General features: G+C 37.2%; 1 protein-coding gene and 1 long non-coding RNA gene across 5 annotated transcripts in view; both read left to right on the top strand.

The window, feature by feature from the left end:
- Positions 1 to 18,851, top strand: part of kcnab1a (potassium voltage-gated channel subfamily A regulatory beta subunit 1a) — a 113,342-nt gene that overhangs the window by 48,161 nt on the left and 46,330 nt on the right. Inside the window, exon 1 of one of the 4 annotated variants that reach the window (XM_015014320.1) lies at positions 16,547 to 16,649. The exons of the other annotated variants lie outside the window; for them this stretch is intronic. The gene's annotated coding sequence lies outside the window, so the exon portion shown is untranslated. Of the gene's footprint in view, positions 1 to 16,546; positions 16,650 to 18,851 lie in introns of those variants that run through there. 4 annotated transcript variants of the gene reach the window in all.
- On the top strand, positions 8,596 to 10,540 carry LOC106934431 (uncharacterized). The gene is made up of 2 exons (XR_001421697.1): positions 8,596 to 8,839; positions 10,426 to 10,540. It is a non-coding gene; the product is annotated as an uncharacterized LOC106934431 (long non-coding RNA).

Genomic DNA, 18,851 nt, shown 5'->3' with positions numbered 1-18,851 from the left:
GAGTGCCCTAAACTTTCTCTGCTGCGTTCTTCTCTGCTGACAGTAACGCTCTGAGAAAATCTCTAACCCAGGTTTGCTTTGCATCTGCCCACCATGAAAACAGAGACATTGTTCATAGGGGCAGATGTTAAACATTAGAGTATCTGAAATATGTCAGGATGGCAGAAAGCACCTGCACTGCTTCTGTTTATCATTTTGAACAGCTGCCAGCCTCCGGCCAGTGAATCCTCCCAGACATCTGCNTCTTTGTTCTTTTTTTAAATCTAAAGTTTAAAACCCCAAACCAATTGTTGTTTTTTTTTTTTTTTTTTTTTTTTTGCAGTAGCAGGCTTTTTAAAGCAGTTCACTGTGTGCAGACACTCGAGGTGCATGTGGCCCAGTCACAGCAGCTGTCAGTGTTTTCTAATGTCACTGCACACACTGGGAACACGATCACACTCTATGTAAAACGGTAGATTGCTTCCCACCTGAATGGTAAATACACTAGTGTAGTATGCTTATAGATGCAAAACATATAAACCACACAGGCATGTATTAATGAAAGTGTTTCACACTTTGTCATTTTTACCAAAGTATTTGCACTCTTTGAACTTTTTTAGACATCGTGGGCAGTTGCCCAGGGCGGAGTTGGGGCACACAAGCACCAGATTGTTAGTGGTGCCTTAAATCTTTCCATTATAGTTTTGCATGTGCAGTTGGTGAAAAGTTGGCACCCGCTACATTGAAGAATGTATTTCTGTTAATACTTTTTAATTGGTTGGTGGTGGAAGAAGGAGAGCTCGCCCAGGGCACCATTCATGCAAAAACTACCACTGTTTTCAGATTTGGAAGACATGAAAGGCCATTCCACACTGTTTTAATTTTCTGTGTAAGGTGTGCAAGGCTTTGTATATTGTTTTATTATTTATTGTTTATATTTATTATATTATTATTATCTGTTATTTTATAGCCTTACTTGGCTTTAAACTTCTCCACAACTGTATCTCTGACAAGTGTGTTTTCGTCTCAAATTGGGTGATTTGCACTGGATTTTTTTCATGTGTATTAGAGTAACGAGGGTTAAATGAAAAGTCTAAACTTCAGAGGTTTTTCTTTGGGTTTGCTGGCATTGGGGCATGTTGGTGCTGCTGGTGCTGCTGGTTGGGGGCACATGAGGTCGCTGACATTTTGATTGGTTGGTTGGTGACGACGGATCTGGAGTTGGTGGTGGTTCTCCCTGTGTTGACGTTGCAGTGGCAGTGACGTGTGGTTGTTTCTACGGTCTGAGCGGCGTTTTTGGGTGGGTAGATCCTGTCTTGGTGTTGGGTCAGGGGTTATCAGAAGGAACTGGTCAGCTAATCAAAAGCAGACTTGGAAAAACAAGAGAGCTTTTCCGAGAATCATCCTCTTTAGGTGTCTGAGAGACTCCTGTGAATCAAAAATGTCAGCAACCTAAATAACTATTTCTTGACTAAGCAGTTTCACACATTAGTGATCAATACATACATTTTGCTCAAGGTCAGCATTTGCTTCTTCAGAACAAAAAAGCAAACAAACGATAAGCGAGGGAATAAAAGTTTGTTTCGACAGAATCTAAAACCTAGCAAAGTCGTTTGAGGCGAAGAAGACATATCTTTTCAAACCTCCTTCTCTGAGCCAGAGTTGAAAGGTCACGCACTCTGCAGTTGTGGTGAAATAAGAAAAAGGTTAAGGGTTATCAATACTTTTGCAAGGCCCTGTACTTCAGTTGAAAAGTGAAACGCAGGAGAGACCAGAAAGAGAGGAAAAAAAAAAAAAACTCCAGAGGCGGACTGATGTAAAAACAAACAGCCAAACGTTTTTCTGCTGGAGCCACAGCATGTGCTGTGATCTAAAACCCTGATTGCTCTGTGAAAACTGGGCAGGCTTTTTGGATGAACCAGTTCACACGTAGCTTTTTTGGCAGACGATGGTGTCCTCTCCGTACGCTGCCTGGCGAGAGCTTTCGCAGCACAGTGGTGTGAAATGGCCAGATTAGCAACTGTTGACACTGTTTCTATGAAATGTGCCACATAGTGGAGGAACTGTGAAATGAGAGGGATGATAATGAATAAAAGAGGAGATCTTTGCTGTTGGTTGGGCTCCAAACCGCTAAACAACAAACGCACCATAATGGCCCAAACTGACACATTAAAATATGCTTGTTGCCATGGCAATCATGCACTTGGCTTTGGAAACCCTTTTTTACAGCGGCCTACGCAGAGACTTGTTTCACTATCTTTGTGGGGACTTTTGAGAGAGTCCCTTATGCTAAACTAAAGCAAACAATTTAAAAGCCTCACTAAAAAAAAAAACGTTCCCATTCCTTGACTCCTAATTTAAAACGCACCTTTTATCTTAATAGAATCTTTTGCCTGCACACACATTTTAAGAAACCGTAAGACTAGACAAACTGAGTGTGTGCTTTCTTGAGGTAATGAAAGCAGGATGAAAAGTGAGATGTTCAAGAGAGGCTTTCAAACAGATTCATTGTAAATTAACTTGTCAGCACTCTTAATTTAATCTGTTAACGGGTTAGGTAGAGCTGGTGAGGGTTATGTCTAAATTTATCTAGAAAGTGATGAAAACTAGTCAACGGTCAGCTTTCCAGATAAGTGATGAAACAACACAGAAGTTTGAGATTTAAATAAGAATAGCTATTTTCCATTAGAGATACAGAAGCATGTTGCACCAGAGGAGTTCACTGAGATCCAAAGAGGCACAATAATCGATCCTCTCAGCTGACTCTAGTGGGCTGTTTGATTGACAGATGTCCACCAGGATTTTAAGGAACTTTAATTACATTTAGCTGCAGGAGGCTTAACCATTTCTGTTTGAGGCAACGTTTGACTTTGATAACTCCTCCGTAAACGTGGACACTGGAGCAAATGGTGATGATAGCAATGATCGTCCTCTGAACTGGTATGCACAAGTTTCCATTACAGATAGAATTTGTAAAATTGCCACTCTTGTAAGACCTAATTCATTCCTCCAAGTCTGTTGTCTTCACCGGCAAAGCCTGCAAATTTCCACATTTGTTCTAGGATCCATAAGGACTCTGTAGTGTGCAGTTCAGGTTTTTGTGATTATGCTGGCTGTGCATGTCAACAGAGACCATAACAGTCCCTTTTAAAGGGTGTTGCCAAAAACACAGTTAATACATGAAACAGCAACCACAAGCAGAAGAGGAAAATGACAACACGTTTTTTTTAAAGAAACACAGTGAGGACAGATTCGTTGTTTTGTTTTTTTCCCTACTCGGACAATTCATGTCTTGGGAACATTAAAATGCACAAAACATTTTCTGTTGAAAAAGAAAAAAAAATCCTTCATTTTAGTTGAGTTCCTTTGGAGGATAAGCTTAAACTTCTAATTATTAAACTATTCATTATTGCCCCCCATGGAACCGTAGTTCAGCGCTGTGTATCTCTGAGAAAACCAACCTGGATAAAAACTATATGAAGTCATAACGGCGTGGATTAAATGGCTCAGAGACGGGAGGAGCCATGCTCACTTCTTTATGATTAAATGTCATGATCCGTGTTTCTGTGTATTTATTTTAAGGTTTTTCTCTGTTCAGTTTCTGTTCTGAGTCTCTGTTTCTGCGTCTTCCCCGTTGATTGCTTCCCAGGTGTGTCTCATTCCTTGATTACCCTCCCTGTGTAGTTAGTCCCACCTGTTGTCCTATGTCATTCGTCTGCTTGCCACCACAGTCCAACTGTAAAGTCCTGTGTTGGTTCAGCTCTCGTTTTCAGTCCACTGCCTTTTCAGTTGCTACCGGTAATTAGCTGTGTGCTGCCTGATCTGGACTGTTTTGAGCTTCATTAAATTCATCATCGTCACCATTATCTGGGTCTCAGCGTTCATCCTCACCACAATCACCCACAAATCCTGACATTAAATTCTCTATTATGCATCTTTAAAAGCAAACTGATTTGCCAGAACGGTGGCACTGCATGCTGCTCCACACCAATACTCTAACTTACCCACAGAAACCTTTCTGGCATCAAGCATTGATGGTTTTTCTCACTCCTTTCCTCTGTTGTGAACAACGATAACGGCAGTGGTAAAGGATCTCCTGCATGTGCGTTCACAGATCGGCGTAGTTCTTGGCAGGAGTAGTGCATGATGCAGAACATTGTGTTGGACTGTTTGGATTTCATACCATCTCAGCTCAAAATAATAACTTAAGATCTGATTGATTATGACATCCGGCTCTTCCTGTCTGCCTTCGTCTTCCTCTCACATCGCTCACACGAGCTTTAAACTTGTCAAACTTTCCTGAAATAAAACGTGCGCTCACGTACAGCTCAGGCATTTTGATACAGGGAAACATCTTTGAAGGAGACATTTAATTAAAGACTTTGACTTCCTTTATGCCTTATGTAATGTCATCAAAGGCATGTGTGTGTGAAAGTTTAGTTTTTTTGGAGAGTAGAATTTATCTCGATTTAATAATTCACAGTGAAACAGCAGGACAAATTGAAAAATTAACGATAATTCATATACAAACTGTATCTCAAAGCACTGATATTTTTCTGAATTTTAGCGTCAGAATCTTTAAAATCGATTGGGAACCTGTAATTGCCGCTAGCAATTGCTTTTTTTTTTTTTAATTTTAGTTGGCTAGCAGCTAAAACTTGAACAAAGATAAAACATTTTGTGTTATGAAACATCTCTTCACTTCACAGAGAAGACATCTGACTCAGCTGGAGCTGACATTCCTTTTGATTCTTGTTCTGATTTTTTCTTCTTTTTTTTTTCTTGTAACAGCGCACTAGACACCTCTAATTTTAGTAATCCCATTCACCGAACTCACATTTTGCTCTCAAGCTCGAGGAAGTGCCAGAATGGTTTGTCAGACTGTTTTTAGGTGTGGAAGAAGAGCAATGGGAGTGAAGACTGATGTTACCGATGGAGATGTTAACGAGGAGCAAGGCGAATGAGCGAGAAGGGAGATGTATTGATGTGAAAGAAAGGTCATTGTAACCATGTTATTACTAATGATGGGTATTAAGGGGCGGAACCTTTTAAACAGTAGTTCTTTGATTCAAAGACGAAAATCCTGTCCTCCCAGGAAACATTAGAGACTCCCCAAAGCTTTCTGTAGTCAGTAATTAGTCCTTCATTACTGGGTTCTCAGTTATTAGTACAAACAAGCGCATCTCTAATGAGTCTTTAGAAGGATCTATTTTTGATTTGCTACTTTAAGCTCGCTGGTTTGATTGATTCCAGCCAAATAAGATGAACTAACCAGAAAAGAAAATACTGCTTCTTAAAGAAAATTAAGATTCACTTGGAGTCAGACTCGGAATCTGCATTTTGATTTCAGCTAAATATTACAGGAGTAAAGTGATGTAAGCGTCCCATTTTATGTTGCATTCTTACAAGAATGAACCATCTGAAGTCTGTTTCTGCATGTTCACATCTCTTTAGACTTTCCCTGGACTAACCAAAATCAGCTGTTGCTTAACCCCGTTGTTTGAGAAGCTGGAGGTTTTATGTTAGAGCCAGATACTTTGAAATCTTAGCAGCCTATTTGTGTTAAATCGCCGCTTTGTGCAGCAATAAATCAAACGGTGAAAACTTGCCTCCCGTATTAATAAAACTCGATGCACAAAAACGACTGCCGACATTTCAGCAAGCACTTTAAAATTTACAAAGGCCCCACTGAAAATAGGTGCATTATGAGTCACTTGGAGCCACCCAGCAGTCCTCCTCCTCCTCAAAGACGTATTTATTTAGGTTACTTTCATGTCCTGAAAATGTGAGTTTTAATGCGCCTAATATTCTTTTTAATTAAAATAAAAGTCCCAGGGTTCCTTTCAGACCCACACAGAGAAATGCATGTTTTTAAATAAAGTCTCTGCACTGCAATTTCTCACAATTATTATAAGAGCAAACTTTACTTATTGCAGAAGAAAATATTAATACCTCAAAGAGTGGCATCCTTTGACCTCACTTGTTTGCAGCAATTTGTTTCTCTTTGAAACTTTGCATACTTGGTACATTAAAGAGATGGCATAGAGTTTGTTCAGGTGGGGTCTTATAAAGTAGAAGTATTTTGTAAAAATACAAAAAGCACTAAGAAATCTGCTAATGTACAAATCTATAGGCTCTGATTGGTGACTTATTGGACATTTTAAAATGTTATCTATTTTAGGTGAGTGTTATATAGTGGATTTTGTTATTGAGGGAACCAGACAAAAGTCAAAGGAAGTACAGAGATGCAAGTTAAAACTGTATTTTCTGCAACATGTTGAGACAGATTTGATGTTTATTTGGGCCTCAAGATTGAAGAGCAACTTCAGCAAAGTTGCTCTGTTTTATCCTCTTTAGCTACAAACCTTGATCTGTCATGAAAGTATGCTGGATTGGAAAATGTCAAAAGAAACACTCACTGAGTGGCGTTTTAGAAATGTTACTGTTCACATGGTGGTTTTAAAAATTAGCTCTGTCGTCATCTTTGCTCAGAAAATGTAAGGAGCAGACGAGGAGTGGAGAACAAATACTTTTTTGCAGCCTTTATGGGTTGAGACGAGAACCAACTCAAGATCTAAAAGTTGAAATATGAAGTTGGTCACATTTGAACTTCATTCAAGTCACATGAACTTATTTAAACCCACACATTTCCCTCCAGTCCAGTCAAATACATTATTAATTGATTTCAATGGACTATACCAGGTCAAACCTGATGTGCAAACTTATGTGTACTGAGGTTGCTGGTTATATTAGCCTCTTTGATCAGCTACTCTAACCCTCTGGTATAATTTTAAGTCAACAATAAAACAATCAAAAAAATGAATGGATTGGTTTTTTCTCACAAAGGGAGAACCATTCAGACAGAGTAAAATCTGGGACAATTTTCACATGGAAACTGCAGAGAGTACATAATGTATCTGCTGCTGCTGATGCAATACTTGTGTGCCTCTTCAGTTTCAGAACATGACCTCACAGTATATTCAGTGGAGAGGTCAGCAATTTGGAGTCAGACATGCGACATCCAGAGTTCTCAGCATTTCTGTAACTTTTATTATTTTTAAGAGAATTTTTTTTTTCCATATTTGTTGAAGCTGTTTGGTTATCTTTGGTAAATGCTTCAAATAAACTTTAAAAATAAATTTGCAAGAGGTATGAATAATATTGGACTTGGTCGTATTTCTTTTATTACTTGGGCAAAGTCAAGAAAGTTTCTACACGTCTTTCATTCAAAGTTAAGAAGCTGACATGGCATAAATTTCCTACTGCTCTGTGAACAGTTGTCTTCTCTCAGCTGCATTGCAGTCTATGAAATGTGCATTTATGAAAGTACTTAAAACACTTTTTGAAGGACAAGGTTATGATTATGCTTTCTTCCTGCAGTGTTGTGTAAAAGTTAATAATGGAAAGCATAATGTTCTTCCATGCTGCTATTGTTCAAAGATCTTTACTGTGGAATTTAAATCGGCGTGAGTTCCTTCGCTCTCTGAAACAATTAATAGTTTGTTGATTAAAGTAAGCTGTAGCTGCTGATGTCTTCGCTCTAACCTCGTTTCCTAACATTCTTTAACAGATCATATGTGTTGCTTTTGTGCCAACAGTAGTTTTTCATTTACGATTGGAAGCTAGAGAATATAATCTACCTCCAAATGCTGGATTGCTGAAAATCTAACTAATTTGAATGCAGATGTTTCTTTTCAATCTGACTTTGCCTTCCTTTTGCCTGTAGACAGTCTTTCCCTCTCCTCCCCTGTTTTCCATTCCTCTGCCAGCCTGCTCTTTCCTGTAGTTCCTTTTTTTCTTTGCCTGGAGCTTTGACGTGCTATGTGCGCTATATAGATGTCGCAGTGCAACGCCTGCTTAGCTCAGTGCAGTTCATTCTTCACTGTTTTCCGTATGAAGTGCTGAAACCCAAACTTTTTATATTTGAGTGAAGTGCACTCAGATGTAAAAAGCAGCTATGTTGGTATGAACACATTTCACCATGTTTTAGCTTTTTGATGATTTGCAAAATGCACAGGACAATGTTTTGACACACTAATACTTCATATATAGAATGTAACTTTAAGAAGCGTACCAAATATATAAAGGCAAAAAAAAAATGCATTCTTAACTATTTATTTAGTTCTAGATTGTCAAACAATTTTGTTTGTCTTGGATAATGTCTTACTCGTTTTCTAACTAATTTATTACTAACAATTTGATTCTCTTTCTTAAAGTGTAACTAGCAGAATCTTGAAATTTCTGTCTCTCTTGGCTCCACCCACTTTTCCCTATAACAACCATTTTAGCTATTGTTTTATTGATAACCATATTTGGTACACTGAATGGACCAAGTCAAAGCAAGACAACTTGCTAGTGATGCCCAACGTGCCACTGATAGCATTTTGGCTAAATTTAGCTTATGCACTAATTTTAGTATACTGTGTTGTGACTTCTTTAGACTCATTTGTTGTTAAGTATAATTTGCATGATAATTGACTGATTTACAATTATATGTTAAGCATAATTTACATGATGATTATTAATTGAATTTAACATGATTGTATATATACAAAAGCTGAAGTGGAACATATTTAAGTGTGAGGCATGATTTATTTGGATAGAGAAAGTCTTTTATTTTGAAGAATGCTCAACAGGATCTGGTGTCACTGTCTTGCTTCTGTTGATTTTGGTTGCTAGGTAACGAACAGCTGTTTACATTATCAGCTGTTGCCGATTTTTCTCCTCAATAATAACTGAACAGAAATGTTCAGAAAAAGACATCCGAACCTCCGTCTTGATTGAAGAAGCTGTCACTCTGTAACATACTGAGTGGAATAAGTCCATGTTAGTCAACATGGTTGTAATTCTCCTCATAGCAGTGAGTACAGCTTAGCACAGAAACACGTGATTTGGGTCACACTTTGGCAGGCCCCATTTAAATTCCTTAAGAAATTTTATGGTATTACTTGTGACTAATTTGATGATAAGGGATGAGCGTGTGTTTTTTTTTTTTTCTGGTAAGGAACTGCCACGAGGTATAAATCAGATTTTTACTTTTGTGTTGAATGTCTGTTTTATAATATAATTAACACCAATGCCAAAAAAATGAAAAGCATTTTAACTTTTCTGCCAAATTCACCAAATGATCAATTTTTGATAAATAGAAAGTAGTATTCCAAAGGAGCAGAAGAAATCTTATGTTTTTTGAACAATAACAATATTCTTTGTTAATGTGTTGCTAAGAGATGAGCATGTTTTCTGGTAACCAAGTGCCACAAAGTAAACATCTGGTTTTTACTTTTCAAAATTTACCAACTGTAAATTTCTTGTGTCTAAGCAGATAAGCAGTATTTCAAAAGAGCTTATGTTTTATGAACAATAATATTACTTATAAATTTGGTATTAAGAGATGATCATGTTTTTTTTTCTGGTAACGAACTGCCACGAAGTGTAAATCAGATTTTTACTTTTGCGTTCAATGTCTGTTTTATAATGTATTTATCCCAATGACAAAAAACTTAAAAACATATTAACTTTTCTGCCAGATTGAACAAATGCACAATTCTTGTTAAATAGTACATAGTGTAAGATAAGTAGTATTTCAAAAGAGCAGAAGAAATCTTATGTTTTTTGAACAATAACAATATTTGTTGTTATTCTGTTGCTAAGAGATGAGCGCGTTTTCTGATAACGAAGTGCTGTCTGGCAAACATTTAACCTGGAATCCCTTTTTAATGAGCAACATTAAATATACATTGTGCGCATTACATACCAGAAAAACTCAATGGCAATAAACAATGAACATTACCATCGTCTTATTAATGAATAATTATTTGACTGCTTGAGCAATAGTCCTGGAGAAAATTGGCTGAGTTTGTTTTTGTATCTATATGAAGGAGGTGCGCTGTAATTGACTTCTGCCTCCTTGGAGATATAAATGACTGCTGAAGCTGCAGGAACATCATCTGCTGTTTTAGTTGGTGGAAGCATTTTATGACAGCAGACTTTGCAGAGTGGGAGCTTTGTTCAATGTTTTGCCTGTTCACCCTTAGCATGAAATAGTTCGAACCTGTGTTTCACATAGGTTAAAACTAAATTGACTCATCTTCATCATCAGCTAAATACATAAATTCACAGACCTTACATGAACAAGGTGATTTATTACATTTAATAAGCTGCAGTCTCTGAGGATATGGATTATGTCATTATAATGCTTTTGCAATCTGACTTTTCCATTTATGTTTAAATCTTCTGGCACACATACAGCAGTCACTAGGTTGTTATCTTTGTGTGGGAGGAATATTGCAACTCTTTTTAATAAAAATCATAGTTTACATCTTTCCTACAACAAGTCTTAGACTGATCCTCCAAAACCAACCAGCTAGTTCTTTCTCCTTTGAATGTTTAATTTGTAATAATAATAAAAAAGTCAACATTTTGTGTTGTGTTTGCTTCTGTTTACAGATCTAACAAACTCATCCAGTCACATAAGTTCATTAACACAACAACAGGTGAGACCATGAGAGTATTCCCGTTGAAAAAGCCGTGATGAATTAAAAGTGGATAATGATGTAAAAGATCATGAGCGGGTTGAGAGCAGTAAGTTTGGTGAGTCAGCTTTACAGGGAGTGATGAGTGAAAAGGGATGAAGTGAGATGCTTGTGGATGGGAAGGAGATCTGCACACAGGCATTCAATCACACAGTGAATATGAAACTCTCAACTCATTCTTTAATTTGACTAAGATGGATGTGTTCTCCCTCTGTTTCTCTTTTTCTCACATTATGCAATCCAAGTGGCGGCAGAAAATTGGGCAGATGTATTATCTTCCTATGTCTTGTCTCTACTGTCCTAATCTTTGCATTTGGAGGTAGATCTCAAGGTGTCACATCACTAAGGGCAGCTAAAGGCTCGTTTTAGATGTGACTTAAGCTTTAAAAATGAAACCTAGACCAGTGAACCGGCTGAAGGTCACTGTAAAAAAAAAAAAGTCAACCAAACCAGCCGTCTCATTTGGACAGCAGGAAGTGACTGATTTAAACCCTGGTTCAACCATTGTCATGAAATGTCCTTATTATCAGTGCTTTGAAGGTAGAGCTTCATGTCAAACCTGTTTCTTGCAGTAATGAAAGAGCTCTTCCTGTCAGTGATTCAGAAGCAACATAAATCTGTCTGTAGATGCAGAGGGGTTGCAGTGATGGGAGACATAAAGACACTAATAATGAGAAGTCTGGGACATGTGAACAACTCTGTAAGCTCATTATGATGGTTGAGACTTAAGACTCGTGTTTTCAAAAACTTAGATTCCTATCTGTTTTTCTTAAAGACATATCTTGATTAAAAGTGTCCAGGCACATCATAAGATAGTCTTTCATTCATTGTTCATTCAGACTGTAAATGTTGTTCATTAAACTGAAGGAACATGCCTTTTTTTTTTTTTCAACCTTTATGCGTCCATGGTTCCAGCCAGCTTTATTTGCAGGTTTCCTGTCAGTGTTTGTCTGCTTCATTATATCTCCACCAGGCTTCATCTCTCGCTCTGTGTTTTATTGAGTATGCGCTGTTTGTTTCCTTTTCATGGAGCATGTAATTAGCTGTGCATATATGTGGATTTGAATAGACGGACACTCCCCTAATTGTGGGCTTAGTGTATGATCTCTGTTCATCTCCCCTTTTTATATTTCTCTGTAATGATCTGTTGTTTTTTTCCCCCCTCTCAGTCCATTTTTCCTTGTTTGCTCTTGTTTTTTTTTCGGGGTTAATGTTTGTTGTGTAGGCTGTGCAGACATGCACAGAACTGTGTGTGATACGCACACAATTAAGCCAGCCACTTTTTTTTTTTTTGCTGAAGAACAAAACTAAAACTGAAACAAATCAAATAGTAGTTGAATTTAAACAGTGCAAGTTTAAGGGTCCATTAGTGCTCACATAGCTGCTCATTCTGTGTGTTTCTCTTAAAAAGCATTTTGTATCAGGGGTCTAATTTATAGCTAAAAAATATAATAAAGCTCAGCCATGAGCGCCTGGCTGATACAAACACACTGTGGGAACTTGGTTCGCATAAACCTCACACTGTATGCAGTAATGCCCATTTCTGTCTGAACTAAATTTACTGCCGGCTTGTAATTAAACTGTAGTCCCAGTTCTTCCCAGGCTGAAGCAGGTGCAGTTGGACGCAGTGGCAAAATTGATTCAGTGAACTTATCCAAAGGGGATTATATAAAAAAAAAAATTATTGTAGGATAAGCACAAAACTTGAAGTTGTGTGTGACATAAGAGGCCATTTTTTTAATTACATGGCAAAAAATAAATGAGTAGCTCAGGAATTTTTTTATGTTTTTTTTATGGCACACAGTTATTACTGAAATTAAAAGTAAGATCAAACTATTTTTATGTGGAACATCATGACGTGTATAAAATAACGAAAGTGATTCTGTGAAATGGCTGATTAAAAACTGACTTCACCCGACTCATAACCACAACAGGATTGAGAGAGAAGAAGAGACTCTACAAAGTTGACTGGAGTAAAATTTTATCTGATTTGTTTCAGTTTAGAGTTGCTTTGCAGCAGTTTGCTGCATTCATGACTGAGTCAGCGGTGCTCCACATTTCTGAAGGCTCCTGGTTACTTTCCTCCTACTTGACCTCTCATGTCCACTAAAATGTTATTTTTTCATTCTGACTTACTTCCATCATCAGGGCTTCTGCAGCTTTCAATACGAGAAAATTAGGAGTTGTATATAAAAAACCTTTAAGACAGTAATAACTGCTTTACTTTGTATATCAACTGACTGGTTGATGGATTAAGCAGATTAACTTAAATTTGTCAGCTACGTCTATCAAAGTATACTGTCCCTCCTCAAACTACTGCTATGCACCGCTCTCTCTGACATTTGACAAATTAGCTGTGTGGAAGTATTTCCAGTCTTGAAAAGCATAACCTGTAATGGTGTAGAGACTAACGAAAAACCACTCCAGCATGAAAGGAAACATTCTGTGTCACAGTCACTTGTAACGTTAATCTAATAATACATCCATTATTATCAACACAAGGTGGGGAAAAGCAATCGAAACACTTTTTTTAAATTTCTGAAGATTTTCATAGCTTTATTAGCAGCTTATTTTGGTTTAAGCTCACAAACAACTCATCTGCATTTGAAGGTTTTCCCAGATAAAATATCTTACTGTAATAATGGTGCACACTGGAAAGCATTGCTCAAGTGTTTTTTTTGTTGTTTGTTTTGTTTTTTGACAATGTGATGCAATGAGGCCGTGACAAAGCGGCAGCAGGCGATGTGATGTCTTACACGAGATGACTCACTGTCAAACACTGTGTGTGTGACACATATACAGCATGCTTCTGCTCATATGCATCCAGATACAGATGGGAAAAATTTTGCAAGGACAGCTTCTTATGTAACACAGCATGTTATGCTTTCGGTTACTCTTGCATATAGAATGAAGATATGCGCAGTTAATAAATCAAGGTTGGGAGGATGGAGCACTACATGCTTCCATATCATAGGTCATTTTAAAGGGATCTTTATTTGTCCTGGAGGTTTATTGTAAATCCACTTGTACATTAGTAAAGGTCATGTCGTAAAAATGATTTAGATTCTCTTTATATGTCTATATATGTGTTTCAGGATCTAACTTTACAGTTACAGTATCAAACTTCAAAGTGTTTCATTGAGCTTTTGTGTGATAAGTCAGTCTACAAATAAGGCGATCTGCTCAAATGAAATTAACACACACAGACTGTTTTAGCCATGATGAATGCAGTGTGGAGAAGAAAACTAACTCAATCACTTTAAACACATGAACTGTTAAGCATGGTGGTAGCAGCATTATGCTTTGGGGATGTTTTTTTTTTTAAACAGATACAGTAAGCTGGTCAAAGTCTATGGATGAAATTAAATGTAGAACAAACCTAAGAAATCCTTTCAGAGGCTACAGACCAATATTGAAGGTTCACCCTGCAAGAAATGACAAACCTGAACATTTAACTGACTTGACTCAAAATCTAAATCTCAAAGTTGCTGTAGAAATGCTCCAAAAGAATCTCAGTGCCACTAAATACTTTTTTCTTCTCCTTCACTATAATGTACTATTTTGTTTCGATCTGCCAAAAATCTCGATACAAACATCACTTTTTTGGCTGTAGCTTCATGAGAAACAGGAATCCTGTAGAACAACACTGCTTTTGTCAAATCACATTACTGCTTCTACTGTTGCTTCAGTTTTCATGCGAGACTGTAACTGTATTTTATTTGATGTTGGAAAGATGTATCTACAAAGCAGAAAATAGCGCCTCTTCAAACATACATTGTTCTTTATATATGTTTAATAAACTTTTTCATGTGATTACTGGAGCATTATCCAGATGCCAAAATGCATTTTATTTTATGGTTCTTAACTGTGCTCAATTGGCACCTTCAGACTGACCCAACAATCCTAAAACGGCAATAAGAAACAATAAAACCTGCATAGAGCTGTCCACAGGCAGACCTATTGCTAGTACATCACAGATTTTATGTCCCGCAGCAGTTTTGTGACATTCATTAAACTGTTCATTTTAACGGAGCTTGCACTTTAGGTGCAGTACGTGTGCATGTGCCATTTCTATTGGGAATGCATATCAGTCTGCACACTTTGAACACACTGTGCATACTTACCTGCGTGTCTATGTACCTGAATCTGGTGTGCGAGGGAGCGCAGTGAAGTCTAAAAGCAGTAGCTTAAAGGAAATCCATCGGAGCGTTTCTCACGCACACTTTCTGCAGGATTCATTGATTTTTGTTCCCCTTCCTGCTGCTCCACAGCACACACTCAGAAGGCCTACAAAATGTGCTGGCTTGGACTTCTCCTGGTGTCCTAAGATCAGATTTAATTTGATCACATCTGTTGTCCTGTCTCAGTGCAACTTCTGGGATGTATTTTTATTTAATTTTTTCTAAATTTTTATCATTACACTAAACCAATTTTATCAAAATTAACCTAGATTTCTAGCAGAAACGTTTTAAATATTTATCAGCTTTTTGACAAATTAGCTTTTTCTTTGTTTGTTTCTTTAAGTGCACATTTGCATTTATCTTCTAAAGGTCAACCTTAGTTCAGTTTAGCTATGATTTCACTTGAGCAGCTCATCAACGCTGGCATGTATTCTCTGTCAATCTGACTCATGTGAATATCGATATGCTACCCTGTCTCTGTCTGTCGTTTTTGGGCATGAATAAATGCATTTTCTAAAAAAAAAAAAACTAAAACATTCTTTCAATAGAGTGAGAGTGGAGGATATGAAGCTCCAACTCTCTACAGTGCATGTTTACTTGAAAATGCAACAAATATATTTCATTCCCCCGTGATAAATAGCTCTTTGTGTTTTCGGTCGAGGATATCTTTTTGCTTCTCAGCTGAATCCTTGAGACATTACTCTTTGAGTTCGATTTTGTTCTGCAGGATTTAGGGCTCCAAAGTGTAACCCTCGCGCTGACTCTGCTCTGTTGTGAGTGGGAATACGCTTTCACGATCAAGTGACCTATAAATGCTGTGCTTTTATGAGTGTTTGTTTCTACATGAGTCTAAAGGCAGAAAGGTTGCTGCTGACTTGTGAAGTTCAGTTGAAGTCGCAGCATTACAGCAGTCCTCACTATTCAACTTAAGGTAGATGCTCTGAATCCCATTATCAATGATTTCCCTCTTTAAATGTGAAATAAAACCTAAAAAAATACATTAAAAACACATTTCTGCACAATTTCGATAATGAATGTAATAATATGAAAGTTTTGCATCACTGTAATTAGTTATGAAATAATTAAAGCTTTGTTAAAAGTATGCCAAATGTATTACAAGCTTAAATTAATGCCTTAATCACAATATGCAACAAAGAATTATATGGAGGAAAGTGATATTTTATGCTGTGTTGATTATAATAATCTGCTTCTGTCTGAAATACTGAATGTTGAACTTTCAAAAGTTACCAAAAAATGTTAATGTTTCTTACATTTCAGACTGATTTAATTAACAAACCAATGCAAATTGTAATAGACTCAAAAGAACACATCTGTGCTGGCAGATTCAGTCAACAGCAGCTTATTAAAAATCAACAAACGTTCCAAGTTACAAATATGCGACGTCAAAATACAAAGACTAAATCGATACATAAAAAACTGTGAAGGATACAGAAGGGATATGAGGCACTCACACAGGATGCAGCACAGACGCACAGAATTAAGCACAGGTGGGACTAATCAGGCCAACATGCTTGGAAACCAGTGAGGCAAAGAAAGAAAGTCAAACTTAAAACCAGCTAGCTGAGTAATCGGTCAACTGGGACGCTGCTGACCAATGCCCACTGCAACTCAGCAAAATGTTCATAAAATGCTGATTTGATTTGATAAAGACAGTTGGCCTTTTAAAAATGGTAGAGTATAAATGGTTGAGAGTGTGAAATGATCAGGAGATCGCACTTCTCAGCCTCCCTCAACTTCACTGCCGGGTGTTTGAAGGGAGGCTCTGACTTACTGTCAACCTTCACATCCAGAAGAAGTAATGAGCTTTTCTCTCAGGCCCCTTGGAACAACGAACCAGATCTTCACCCAGCTGGGACTGCTGAGAGGGAAGTCCCACCTTATTATACTAAAACATCTGTCTACCAACGGTGTCTGCGCCAAGCATTGATTACTCTAGGTAAGCAGTTTAAAAACCTCAACCATTTACCTTTTGGGATTCAGTTATTTATTCAGTGGATGCAAACTCTAAAGGTTCAGTTTAACATCCTCTCAAAAGCTACTGAAAATATGAGTTAACTAATAATTAATTATTAATAATCTTCTCAGAGTTCAGTATCTACAGGCCAAATTCTGAAAAATGTATTATTTAGGACATTTAAGCGTATAGTAAATCTCATAAAATAAAGTTAGTTTCAAGTTTAACGTGGTGTTCAGAGTTGGAAAGGTAAATATGAAATTATATTTTCTTTAACATGTGTGCTGCTTAATATTTACTAAACTTTTACAACACAAAGCATCTCTGCTTTAGGTGGTTCTGTTCTCGGTCTATGCCCCTCCAGGGTCCGAATGCATCAAAAGAAATGTGCAGGTCTGAGTGGCAGAAATCCCAGCTCTGTTTATATTTCCCAGCCTTTGACCTGTCACTGTTCCTTTATTTTATAAATGTCATCATGCGTGATGCAGACTCATCACTAAGTGTTTGACTTCTCGTCTGTTTCCATTAAATTGACGCCCTTACTCACTGTTGGCAGAGCTTCTGTATGCGTTCTGTTGGTCATGCATATTATGCAGAGTGACTCAAGCTCATGTATGAGGACGGATGTTTGAGTCTACTTCTCTCTGTGCTCCATTTTAAAGGTTTACTTTTTAAAGAAGTCTGGTAATTCTTAATTTATTTGGAAGAAGAAGAAGAAGAAGAAGAAGAAGAAGAAGAAGAAGAAGAAAAAACTTCAGGCGGAATGACATTCTAATACTCATTTAAACTGGATTAGTGTTTTCCTGAGTCTGATGAGAAGGGATGCCGCGAGAAGCATCTTCAGTTTTAATCCGAAAGGAATCCGCTGCAGAGGTGTTATACAGTATATGTATGTTATATTTTTCTTTTTCTTTCAAAAATCCAGAGGAGTAATTGTGACAGGAAATACCAACTCAATGCACATGAAGCAGAACATCACATTCTGTGATTTTCCCACTGAGCAATAAGTGGCAAACCAGATGAGATTATCTGGAGACAGCTCTACGGCTGAATTGATCGACTGAGCTCAGGAGATTATACACAATATTGGATTATTAAGATAAGACTAATACAGTGCTTTCGGAAACACCAACCATTGTCATGTTCTCACTAATACGGCAAAGGTTTTACAAATCACAAAGGCACTGTAATAAATTAAGAAATCAGGATGGACCAGGTTTTAATTTTGCTCTTTTTATGCGCGTCTCAAACAGTCACAGTATTCTCTAAAATCCTGCCGATCATCTTTTGTCTTCTCTACCTAAAAGTGCTTCTTGTCCAATATTTCTGATTGGTAAAGGCTTTGGTAATACGTTAGGAACGTAAGAACTAATTCCTTTCTTAACATCCAAATCAGCATCTCAAACACCGAAATATGGCAACTCTAAACACTAAGCCTCATATCTGGGGCTCAATGTACCAAGAAAACATTTAGAGCTGGAAGCAATTAGAAATCACTTCTGGAGATAAATTTCACCAAGCTGAAAAATACTTTGAGTTGGCCTTGCACATAAATTCACGATTAAAATACATTCTTGCTGGAATATGACAAAATGTAAAAATATTAGACATTTGATAACTTTCTCTTTATTAAACTGACCTAATCAGATTTTTGTCCTCCATAGTTAATATTTTATGCAAGGTGTTTCTTTCCCAATCTTTATAAGCTTAAAAACAACAAGATTAAATGACCAGTTAAAATGATTTGGCAAAAGAAACTAAAAAAAAAAATAAAAAAAAAATAAAAATAGACATTTTATTCCATTTTACAATTTTTGCCTCATTTAAGATCATGAAATAATTCTCACTGTGGTGCTGAATAAGACAACACTTACAGACCCAAAACGGCCTTAACAGAGAGTCACCTCAGAGTGGTTTGTGTGTATCTGTGTGTGTGTTTCCTTTTTCCAGGTTTTGCTGAGGGGGAATGTGGTCGCTGTGAAGAATCTCATTTGTTTTCCTTATCTTGGTTTGCCTTCCAGCTCTGAGTCATCTTTGAGGAAAGTCATTACTGAAGCAGTGTTTTTACTCAAACACAACCTTGATGTCTTACTCCCCAAAATAATCAAAACGTCTTTTTTCTCTTTCTTTCTTTCTTTCTTTCTTTCTTTTTTTTTACTTTTTACCTAAATATACCATGTGAAG

The sequence above is a fragment of the Poecilia latipinna genome, unplaced genomic scaffold (genome assembly GCF_001443285.1).
Source record: "Poecilia latipinna isolate Pla-1442-1.1 unplaced genomic scaffold, P_latipinna-1.0 Scaffold1805, whole genome shotgun sequence".
Classification (NCBI taxonomy): domain Eukaryota; kingdom Metazoa; phylum Chordata; class Actinopteri; order Cyprinodontiformes; family Poeciliidae; genus Poecilia; species Poecilia latipinna.
Note: the sequence above shows the minus strand (reverse complement) of the source record. Positions and strands in the feature narration are given on the sequence as shown.